At 36.5% G+C, this 12845-nt stretch overlaps 1 protein-coding gene across 8 annotated transcripts in view; it reads left to right on the top strand.

The window, feature by feature from the left end:
- The window catches only part of RUNDC3B (RUN domain containing 3B), a 137381-nt gene that overhangs the window by 19702 nt on the left and 104834 nt on the right, over positions 1-12845 (top strand). The gene's annotated exons all lie outside the window — the stretch shown is intronic.

Below are 12845 nucleotides of genomic sequence, written 5' to 3'. Positions count from 1 at the left end.
TTGGTCTTCCTAAAGGAAACTTGATCATCAGATGTTTTCACTTAACTTTCTATTATCTTTACTATCCTAATGGTACAGTTTTAAATCAGTAGCCTGCTTTGGTAATATAACTTATTAGAATCTCAAATTTAAGATAAAGGATAATTCTTTTCTGTGGTTTATGATGCTGAAAGCCTCAAGCTTTACTCCTAAATGTTTATATAAGTTGAGCAGTCCTCTGGACCTATATCAAAGGGTTGAATTTAATTACATAGGAAAAGAAAACCTGGATTCGGTCAGCCCTTTGCAATTTAAAATGAGGTCCATAAAATCACTGATGCTTTTCTGTTAAAAGTTTGTTATTTTTGCATTTAAAAAGTTACATTTTTATTTTTGCTGTCCTGTATTTCCTAAAATTTCTGCCATTAATGTTACCTTTTATAAGAAAGTAAGTTTTTATAAAAGCAAAGGATAGGAGAGTATTTTGACATATTGTTTGGGTTACTATATTGTGTGGTGTAATATTTAAAATTTTTACATATAAATTTATAAATAATACATGATTAAAAAACACATGCAACACAGTAGAACTCGATATACTTTAATGTTTACAAATATTTTATCATAATACTTCAGTTCCTTTGATTGAGTATACCATTTAGCATATGATTTCCTCACAAAATACATAAGCAGCTATCAGAAGAAAACAGGCCATGTTGAGATATCCATGCAAAGTGGGCAGGCTCATGACCACATACATGGACCCCTTCTGCACACTAGCCTGCCATCTTCTGAATCCTGCCTCAGCAAAGTCTAGATGATAGACCTTTGGAATTACTTAAGTGTCATTTCTGAGGAGCCAGTGAATTACCATGTTGAAAATGGAATCCCTGGTTGATTCATGGATAAGAATTCCACTAGTATGACTAAGACAGTAAGAATGATGAGACAACGAAATTTATGTTACCTTTTTAAGTTAAGCAAAATTAATAATTTAATATACATTTTTTTAAAAATTTCCTGTACATTAACAAATATGGTCACTCTGATTGGTATAGATATGAAGCATGCAATGATCTTTAACTTTTGAGATGAAGTATTTTAAAGACTTAAGCATCTACAGACTTCCATATGTTATTTTAGTATTCTAGCATATAAAAAATTGCTTTTACATTTGGAGAAGTTATATAATTATTTTGATAGTACACCAAAATTTAGTATATAACTACCAATTTTTACCAATAGTATATAACTACCAATTTTTCCAATGTTTGCCTTTATAGAAGTACAAATTTAAAATGTATAACTTTGTGGGTTTGTGAGATTTACTTTTCTCCAGCTACTTTTTTTTTTTAATAAAAGGACATTTAGTTTAGATATTAAATTTTTTTGGAGAAAGATAAAATCTACCTCCAGGCACAAAATAGGCTGTATTGACACAGGTAAAGTAGAAAACTTGAAACAGTTATTTCTTTATTCATTTTAAAAGTCCCCTAATTTTTGAAAGGAAGCTTTTAAAATGACATACATTATCCTGTTTACAGTTATTGTTCAATAAGGTGATGATCTTACTTTTCTGGAATATAGCTGAGAACTGGGAACTAATCACAAATATAGAATTCAAAGAGAACTCATTTCAGATCTTAGCTAATTTTTGGACTTTTTTTTTTTTTTTTTTAAAGTATCATCTTTCTCTCCACCCCATCTGCACCTGCCCTAATAGAAAGGAACTGCAGATGCTGGGTATATAAGTGGAATGTCTTGTCTAAGCAGATTGGAGAAATTGGACGTTTTACCTGCTCAGCAGCCATTGTACCCCACCCTACAACTCTATAGCGCCACTTCAGGTAGCGCCATGAGTCACAGATTAAAAATTATTCTAGGCTCTTTCTTGAAGCAATCCACTCAACAATATTTGTGACTGGTGGACATATAGTCTTGGTTTTAATACTTCTGATGTGGGAACTAAGGATAATAAAGCAGTTCATCACATTTTGGGGCAGTTTAGATTGATAGAAAAATCTCATATAAATAAAGCCAACCTATCTGACTCTGCTTTGATCTATTGTCAGTCACAATTTTCTAGTTTTGAGCCTAATAAATATTAAAACATTGCTATTATAGAATCCTTTCTCCTTAGTCCCCCATTTTTCTAGGTAATGTAGCTCTAGTTCCTTTAATGTTCTGGAACCACCACTCTCTTATTCTTTTGGTTTATCAGTGGTTTATTAGTATTGCTCTTAAAATCTGATACTAAAAGCTGAGTAAAGGGTTTCAGAGAGGTGAACTCTGTATTAGTTCAGAACTTAAGATTACAGTGACATTTTGATTCCCATACTTTGGGTTTACATTGAAATTAAGACCAAGTCAAATCCCATAGTTTTTAGAAAATTGAACTATTCCTTATTTAATGTTTTAGTTAGTTCTCTAGTAAGTTGCCTGTGTACAAGTTTGATAGGGATAAATATAGTATTGTTTCCTTTGTCATCCACTTTAGAGATGGATGAGCTGGCTCCAAAAAAGAAATTTAGGAGAACTTCTAAAGATGAAGAGGAGATACTTTCCCCTATATCTCTCACTAAGTATATCTAAAACCCTGGACATTATTATATATAAAAAAAAAAAAGAAGACTCCAAAAGGTAGAGAGAAGAAGGGAGACTTTCTAGGAACTGTATGACTTTGGGAATGACTTGATGGGTTCTTTGATTTTCTGCTTGCCTTGTATATCCAAGACTGGATAAGCCAGTAGACTATAAACAACAGCAGGTACAGAAAGCAAGGCAAAGAGCTTTTACTTTTAATTTTTTTAAAGATTTATTTATTTATTTTAGAGAGCACAAGCAGGAGGTACAGAGGGAGAGGGAGAGAGAATCTCAAGCAGACTCTATACACTGAGCATGGAGCCCGACATAGGGCTCAATCTCATGACCCCGATATCACGACCTGAGCTGAAACCAAGAGTCAGACGCTTAACCAAATCACGCAGGCAGCCCAAGATGGATTACTTTTAGACATTCCCTCCTCCAGCCAAATGACACAGAAAAAGGCTAGTACCACTCCCACCCAGGCCACAAAAAGCTAAATGGAAAACTTAGAACTTTCTGTCCTCATGAGATGTAACACTGTACCACCACCACCATCAGTGTGGTATCAGAGAAGGCCAAGCAGAGAACTGGGACTTCTTCCTTTCTGGCTGGTTGTGAGCCTTCCCTTCTCATTTAACTTCCACCCCCACTATGTTAATAAAGAACCTGGACTTCCATTTCCACCGAACAGTAATGAGGGGTCATCTCCCTGCCATCCTGAGGCTGATTGGAAGAGACCTGTTGGAGACTTATGTCTTTCACCATTACCCAGCAGTATCAAGGCTACTCCCAGGTCATTGTCAATGGAGACCATGTAGAAAGCCTGGACTCCCACCTCTACCCAGCAGCAGTGAGGACTCCCCACACTCAAATGTCAGTGGAAGCCAACTGGGAAAAGTGGACTTCTTCCTCCACTTGAAAGTAATGGAGTGGTGCCCCTTTCTCCTTCCCTTCCACTGCTAGAACTGTCAAAGAGAGCCAGTGAAAAGAGAAGTTTTAAATAAGGTCCTGAGACTTATGAAATGAACATGTCCAGGTTTTATTTGAAGATGACTCATCATACCAAGAACTAGGAAGATCTCAATTTGAATGATAAAAGGCAATCAATAGTTATCAACACTGAGATGACAGAGATACTAAGTATTAGTGACAAAAATCATAAGTTTAATAAAATAGGTTTATGATAAAAATGCTTTAGTGAGCAGTTACAAACATTCTTGAGATAAATGAAAAAGTAGATAACTTCACCAAAGATATAGAAGATATAAGAAAGAACCAAATAGAAATTTTGTTACTGAGAAGTACAAAACCAAAATAAAAAACTCAATGGATAGGCTCAACAGGAAGATGGAGGGGACAGAGAAATCAGTGAACTAGAAGACAGAAACATATCTAAACAACGAAGACTAAAAATAATCCAAAATTTAAAAGTGGACTTAAAGAAAATAAATAGACCTGCAGAGACCTGTGGGACTATAACAAAAGATCTAACTCTTCATTTGAGTATCTCTAAGAGGAGAAAGAGGAAGGGACTGAAAATGAGCTAAAAATATATGACTGAAAATTTCCCAAATTTGTCAAGAGATGTAAACATATAGATTTGAAAAACTGAATCATAATACAAATCCAAAGAAATTCATGCCAAGACATAGTATAATTAAACCTTTGAGAAATAAAGACAAAGAAAAAATGTTGAAAGTAGCAGGAGAAATACACTCTGTCTGTAGGGGGAAAACAATTTGAATGATAGATCTCTCATCAGAAACCATGGAAGCATTTCTTTCAAGTGCTAAGAGAAAAGTGCCAACACAGACTCCTCTATCCAGCAGAATTATCCTTTAGTAATAAAGGGAAAATCTAGACATTCTCAAGTCAAGGAAAACTAAGGAATTTTTTACCAGTAGACTGGGCAAAGAACTGTCTTCAAGCAGAAATTAGATGATAAAAGAAGCAAGAAAGAACATGGTAAATACAATAGGCTTTCCATTTTAATTTTTAGTTTTCTGTTCTCTCTGGTTTTGATTTTTCTGTTTTCCTTTTCTTGTCTTCCTGTGGGTTATGTGGATGGTTTTTAGAATTCCATTTTTGTCTATCTATATTGTTTCTGAGTACTCCTCTTTGTATAAATTTTTTAGTGGTTGCTTCAGGTACTACTTTGTATATCCATAATTTATCACAGTCTATGAATGTCATCATTTTCCAGTCTTAAACTTAAAAGCCACACTTTTCTTCATTTTCCTCATTCTCCTCCATTGATAATAGAGTTGCTTTAAAAAATTAAAAATAGAAAAAAAATAAAAATAGAACTACCCCTATAATCCAGTAATCACACTACTGGGTATTTATCCAAAGAATACAAACACAGTAATTTGAAAGGATATATGTATCCCTGTGCTTATTGTAACATTATTTACAACAGCCAAATTATGGAAGAGCCGGTGTTCATCAATATATGAATGGATAAAGAAAATGTGGTACATTAGGACACCTGGGTGGCTCAGTCAGTTAAGCATCTGCCTTTAGCTCAGGTCATGATCCCAGGATCCTGGGATTGAGTCCTTCATCGGGCTCCTTGCACAGAGGGGAGCCTGCTTTTCCCTCTGCCTGTTGCTCCCTCTTCTTGTGCTTGCTCTCTATTTCTCTCTCTCTCTGACAAATAAATAAATAAAATCTTTTTTTTTTAATATTTTATTTATTTATTTATTTGAGAGAGAGAGAGATAGAGTGAGAGAGCATGAGAGGGGAAGTCAGAGGGAGAAGCAGACTCCCCATGGAGCTGGGAGCCTGATGTGGGACTCGATCCCAGGACTCCGGGATCATGACCTGAGCCGAAGGCAGCCACACAATCAACTGAGCCACCCAGGTGCCCAATAGAATCTTTTTTAAAATATGCTCTGCATACACACGCGTTCGCATGCACACGCACTGGATATTATTTAACCATACCAAAAATGGGATGCCTGGGTGGTTCAGTTGGTTAAGCATCCAACTCAATTTCAGCTTAGGTTGTGAGAGTGAGCCCCACCCGGCCCCACACTGAGCCTGGAGCCTACTCAGGATTTTCTTTCTCCCTGTGCCCCTCCCCCTGCCCTCACCTGTGCTCAAGCTATCACTATCTCTCTTTAAAAAAAAAGGAAAAGAAATCTTGCCATTTGCAAAAACATGGATGGACCTAAAGAGTATGATGCTAAATAAAATAAAGGAAAGACAAATACTATATGATAACACTCGGGCGAAATTTAACAAAGAAAACAAGTGAACAAAGGAAAAACAAAGAGACAAACCAAGAAATAGACTTTAACTATCTAAAGAGAACAAGCAGGTAGTTACCAGAGAGGAAATGGTGGTGGGTGCATTAAGAGTGTACTTTTCATGACGAGCACTGAATATTATATAGAATTGTAGAATCACTGTATTGTAAACCTGAAACTAATATAACACTGTATGTTAACTATACTGGAATTAAAATTAAAAACTTTTAAAAATACATATAATTGCTTTAAATATTCCCCTACAAAAGATTAGAACCACATTAGACTGTTAAAAGTTTTGTTTCCACCATTAAATAAAACTGAGAACACTCAAGAGAAGGCCAGCCTGTTTCAGGTTGCTAATGTGTCTAGCAGAGTCTGGGACTTAAAAGACAAGGAAACTTACCTGCTGTGTCATTTCTTGGCTTCCAGTGTCCCTGGCCAGTCTTCCTTTTATTCTCCATCTTCAGAGTACTCTCATACTTGTTTTATATGTAATATTGAGAGTTTGTATTTGCATTTAGGAAAAAGAAAGAGCATCTACTTTATCTTATCTGGAATTAGAATTCTTCTTTAATTTTTTAATATGAAGACTTACATAAATGGTTTTCCTAATGTTAAATCATCTGTATAATCTCGGGATAAATCCAGCTTGAGCCTCATGTATCGTTTTAAATCTTTTTTTTTTTTTTTTTTTTTTTTTAAGATTTCACTTATTTGACAGAGAGACAGAGATCACAAGTAGGCAGAGAGACAGGCAGAGAGAGAAGGGGAGGCAGGCTCCCCGCCAAGCAGAGAGCCTGATGTGGGGTTCGATCCCAGGATCCTGAGATGATGGCCTGAGCCAAAGGCAGCGGCTTAACCCACCGAGCCACCCAGACGCCCCTCATGTATTATTTTAATATACTTGGCCAGATTTAGGATTTAGTTTGTTAATACTGTAGGAGTTTTTGTTCTGTGTAGTTTCTCTCTTTTGTACTTGTTTGGTTATCAAGATTATATTATTTTCACTAAATGAATCAGAGGCGTTTTATCTTTCTAAATTCTTTGTAAGAATTTTCTATTAGTTTGGAATTGTTGTTAGATTTTGCCAGTAAAAACCCTGGGCCAAGTAGGGTATGTGTGTGCTTATAGATCTCTTCAGGTTGTTGATGACTTCTCATCTCTATTCTTTGCACTATTAGTTTTTTCTTTTCTGTGCCCTCTTAATTGTTTAATGCCTAGTTAGTTGTACTTTTCCCTTTCAATGTGGCACATTTTAAAAGTCAAATTAATTTAAATGATTTTAGAAAGTTGAAGCTCACTGAAGAGACGGAAAGAATAAAACTTATGGCACATGTTCATCTTTGTAACAATTTTTTAAAACTAAGATTCTGTTTTTTCTAAAAAACTTATTCCTTACCCTCATTATTTGTGAACCATCTTCCCCTTCTTCTGATGGATTTGATGCATTTCATTTACGTTTTTGTGAAGGAATGAAATTTCCATTAGTGGATACCTGGTGCTATTATTTTCCATGTAGTTGTTGGCCAGTTGGTTCCCTTTTGCATTTCTAATATTATTTCTTTTTCCCCTTTTTTTCATAAACAATATTGCCAGAGATTTGTTAATATGATTAGTCTTTCAGGTAATTAACTTATGGCTTTTTTGATCATATTGTATGCTAATCATATCATTATTTCTTCTGTTACATTTTCTTTGAGTCTATTTTGTTATGTTGGGCTCCTAGCAGATTATTTTTCTTTTAAAGATTTTATTTATTTATTTGACAGACAGAGATCACAAGTAGGCAAAGAGACAGGCAGAGAGAGAGGAGGAAGCAGGCTCCCTGCTGAGCAGAGAGCCCGATATGGGGCTCAATCCCAGGACCCTGAGATCATGACCTGAGCTGAAGGCAGAGGCTTAACCCACTGAGTCACCCAGGTGCCCCTAGCAGATTATTTTTCAAACTTCTCTCCAGGTAATGCTTTAGTTACATGTGCAAGTTGGGATATATAATATTTTTACCCATATTGATTTTTAGGTAAATTTTACTTTTCATTATTATTCCTTTTTTGGCTTATGTGTTATTTAGAAGTTAATTTTTAATGTCACTGGAAACAAGAATTTTACCTTTTCATTTTTACTTCTATGTTAACAGAATTGTCAAAGAATTTGGTCTTTATGGATGATTTTTTGAAATCTGTAAGTTCTGCTTAATGGCTTAGCTTATGGTTACTTCTAATAAATGATTCATCTTGAGAAGAATGTGTATTCTCTAATTGCTGATTATGTTCCTGGAGTATATTTACATTTTTGACAGCTTGATCTATTAATACTTAAAAATTTGAAACTTATTATTCTGATGGATCAAGTTACTCTTATAGGTCTATTTTTGCTTTCTATATTTTGAGTCTATTTTGGTATATTCAGCTTTAGGGTTTTTATAGATTCCCTTATTTACTGTTTATTTGTCATTTTTGGCTTCTTAAGAATTTCTGTGATTTTTTTCATGTGCTAACTATATTTTATTTTATTTTAATTTTTTAAAGATTTATTTATTTATTTGAGAGCGCTGGGATGGGCAGAGAATCTGAAGCAGTCGAGCCTGGAGCTGAGGAGGGCTCTCTTGCCCTATCCTGAGGTCATGACCTTAGGGGAAACAAAGAGTCAGTTGTTTAACTCACAACTGTATTTTTAAGTGTGTTTGTTATATTTTATCTGGCATTTCCAATTTTCCTTTTGTTCTGTGTTAGGTAGCAGGAGGATGTTCCTAAAATTCATTGTTTCCCACTCCATAGACACATTAGTGCTATCTCTAAGGAGAGCTCCAAAACTTTCTCTTCTCTTCTTTGAAAATTATCCTTGCCCTTTGTTGTTGATTTGAGTGAATAGCTAAACTTAATGGGCAAATTATGTAATATTGAAAAAAAACAACTATGGCCCTGATTTTCAGTGTTCATTAGTTCCTTTTAGATAGTCTCTATTGTGATGTGCTTCAAAATATTTTTCATTAAAAAATACTCAGGGGTGGGGCACCTGGGTGGCTCAGTGGGTTAAGCCGCTGCCTTCAGTTCAGGTCATGATCTCAAGGTCCTGGGATCGAGCCCCGCATTGGGCTCTCTGCTCAGCGGGGAGCCTTCTTCCTCCTCTCTCTCTGCCTGCCTCTCTGCCTGCTTGTCATCTCTCTCTGTCAAATAAATAAATAAAATCTTAAAAAAAAAAAAATACTCGGGGTGCCTGGATGATGTAGTCGGTTAAGTGCTGGACTCTTGATTTAAGCTCAGGTTATGATCTCAGGGTCCCTGGAATGAGCCCCACGTAGGGCTATGCATTCAGCGTGGAGTCTGCTGGAGATTTTTCTCTCTCCCTCTCCCTCTGCCCTTCAGTCTCTTTCTACCTCTCAAAAAAAAAAAAAAATACTCAGGCATGTATATATATATTAGTACAGTATATGTCACATATACTGTAATATGTAAATCACTTTATTATATATGTTAATGTTTATCTGATATAGTATATAATATATTTTTATCTATTTATATAAATCCACCTATTTCCATTGTGAAAATCCTATTTTTTCCCTTGGATGCAAGGATCCTTTAAAAAAAAAAAATTATCTGAGAGAGAGAGCATGCAGGAGCAGGGGGAGGGGCAGAGGAAGAAGGAGAAGCAGGAGTCTACAAGGTTCTTTCCTACTTGAGCATGAGGTATACCCCTGCTTATTATCCACTAAAGCTTTTATTTCACTAGTCATTTCATTTTCCAGTTCCACTTCATTCTTGCTTCCTTTTTATTCCTTTCTAGCCAGTTTACTCTCTCTGTCTCTCTTTTTTAAGATTTTATTTATTTATTTGATAGAGATCACAAGTAGGCAGAGGCGGGCGGGGGAGGGGGGCGTGGGAAGCAGGCTACCTGCTGAGCAGAGAGTCCAATGTGGAGCTGGATCCCAGGAACCTGGGATCATGACCAGAGCCCAAGGCAGAGGCTTTAACCCACTGAGCCACCCAGGCACCCCCCCTCTATTTTTAAAAATATTTATTTTAGATTAAAAGAGACAGCAAGGGGGGAGGTGGAGAGGGAGAGAGAGTCTCAGCACAGAACCCAACTTGGAATTGATCTTACAACCCTGGGATCAGGACCTGAGGGGAAACCAAGAGTCAGATGTTTAACTGACTATACCACTCAGGCACCCCTCTAGCTGGTTCTTAATAAGCTTTTCTTACAGGTGGTTTTTCTCTTTGCATTCTTAACTTTTCATTTCATTCTTCTTATCTCTGGCAAATTTCCTAAGAAAACTTCCCTTATTTTTCTACTGTATCCTTTTTCAGGGAGCATGGGTTCTATTTATCTTGTGTCTTTTACTACACTGTACTCTTACCATGTTATAGCCTTCAAAAATTGCAATGGAAAAACCTAACTGAATTTACAGTTCTAGCCAAGATGGAGTAAGCCCACTATGATCCAAACTGTCTGTTATAGTCAGGATGCTATAGCGAAATGTCACAGACTGGGTGGCTGAAACAACAGAAATCTATTTCCCACAGTTCTGGAGACTGGAAAGTCCAAAATCAAGGTACTAGCTGATCGTGATTCTGGTGAGAACTTTTTTCCTGGCTTATAGATGGAAAAGCAAGAAGGTGGTCACCTTCTTGCTTTGTCCTCACATGGCAGAGAGAAATAGAGAATGTTTGCTGATGTGCCTGCTTATAAAGACACTAGTCCAATCAGATCAGGACCCCACCCTTATGACCTCATTCAACCTTAATTACCTATATAATCATGTTGGGTGTGAGGATTTCAGTGTATGACTTTTGAGGGAGGTAATTCAGTCCATACCACTCTCCCACTGACTACATCTAAAAACTCTGTAAAGAATACAGAAAACTAGTACTTGTATACATCAAAAAATAAACAGTAGCATCAGATTGAGGAAAGATGCCAAAATTTGAAGAGAAATTTTTATAGGAGTGAGTGTCCTGTGTATTTCTTTTCCCTCCTGTATCCTTAGCTTTAACCTCAGGGGGCCTCAGTTCTTATTTGCCCTGTGGACGCAGATAGCAAAAACTCCAACAGTAACCTTCTTTTTTGGCCAAAGAATAGGGCAAAAGAGCCTCTATGAGTCAGAGAATGTTGGAGTTTAACCTTTTTTTTTTTCTTTTTCCTTGCTGCTTTCCACCTAAGTGCAGCTTAAGTTGCCCAAATCTGTTTGACAGTGGAGGAAAGAGGTAAAAAAAAAGTTCTAGTAAAAGAGAAAAAACTTTCATCAGGCTAGAGAAATTAATAAAGGAAGGACCTGAGAGCTGAGGATCCTTATCAGAGAAGAGAAAGCTGGAGAGAAGAATGTCCTAATTCTATATGCTAATGAGCAGCATGAGTTCTGGCTTCACACCCAAGATTCTGAGTACAGAGCTAGGATACTGCCAGGTTCCAGAATGTCAGGTATATATGGGAAAGACCCAAAGCAAAGGCTTTACAAACTAAACTTATACTGAAATCTCTTCCAAGTTAAGAGGCAAAAAAGAACTTGGCTATCTGAATTTAACCAGACTGATTACCTCCCAAAACAAAGCACAACAAAAATCAACATACTCCAAAGGATTTTTTAACAGAATTCAGAGTTTAAAGATAATATAAAAACATCTAGTGTAAAACTCAAAATTGTCTCATGTATGAATAACTAGGAAAATATGACCAGTTCTCAAAAGAAGACAAAGATGCCATCCTGAGAGTAACTACTGAAGATATTATAGCAGCCATTATAACCATGCTTCATGATGTAAACATTCTTAAAATGAGTAAAAAAAAAAAAAAAAAAAGTAGACATTCTGAATTGAGAAATACAAACTTTTTTTTTTTTTTTTTTTAAATATTTTATTTATTTATTTGAGAGAAGACAGTGAGAGAGAGCGTGAGAGGCCAGAAGGTCAGAGGGAGAAGCAGACTCCCCATGGAGCTGGGAGCCCGATGCGGGACTCGATCCTGGGACTCCGGGACCGTGACCTGAGCCGAAGGCAGTTGCTTAACCAACTGAGCCACCCAGGTGCCCCGAGAAATACAAACTTTTAAAAAGAACAAGTGTAAATTTTAGAATACAGAAGTACAATATCTGAAAATACTATGTGGAGCTCTATAGCAGAATGGAGATAGTAGAGGTATTTATGAATTTGAAAATAGGTCAGTAGAAATTACCTAATCTGAAGAACAGAGCTTCCAAGACATATTGGACAATAGCCAAAGATACACCAAATATCAGTGGAAAAATATCTTTAAAGTTCTAAGAGAAAAGAGCTGCAAACTCAGAATTCTATATCCAGTAGAAATGTACTTCAGGAGTGAAGGCAAAGTTAATACTCAGATGAAGGAAAACTAGAATTGGCTAGAAGATCTGATGTAAAAGAATGCTAATGAAACTTCTTCCCTTTACAAGGGAGATGATACTACAGGGAAACTTGGAACTTCATCAATTAAGAAAGAACAATAGAACTGGTGAATATATCGAAGTTGAATAGCAGATTTTATTTCTCTTCTTAAGATCTTTAACATATGACTATTGAAAGTGAAAATTACCAACAATTGTTGGGATGTTTTATGTTTTCATGTAAAAGTGACTTTTTTTAAAGATTTTATTTGACAGAGACTACAAGTAGGCAGAGAAGCAGGCAGAGAGAGAGGCAGAAGCAGGCTCCCTGCTGAGCAGAAAACCCGATGCGATGCAAAGCAATGCGATGCTCGATCCCAGGACCCTGAGATCATGACCTGTGCCAAAGGCAGAGGCTTAACCTACTGAGCCACTCATGCACCCCTAAAAGTGACATTTATTTTTTTTTAAAGATTTTATTTATTTATTTGACAGAGAGAGAGATCACAAATAGGCAGAGAGACAGACAGAGAGAGAGATGAGGAGAAGCAGGCTCCCTGCTGAGCAGAGAGCCCTATGCGGGACTCGATCCCAGGCCCCTGGGATCATGACCTGAGCCGAAGGCAGAGGCTTAACCCACTGAGCCACCCAGGCACCCCTAAAAGTGACATTTAAAAAGCAGAAAGTAA

This window comes from Mustela erminea, chromosome 11 (assembly GCF_009829155.1).
Source record: "Mustela erminea isolate mMusErm1 chromosome 11, mMusErm1.Pri, whole genome shotgun sequence".
In the NCBI taxonomy this organism is placed as follows: Eukaryota; Metazoa; Chordata; class Mammalia; order Carnivora; family Mustelidae; genus Mustela; species Mustela erminea.
The sequence above is the reverse complement of the archived record's forward strand: the minus strand, read 5'-3'. Positions and strand labels throughout refer to the sequence as shown.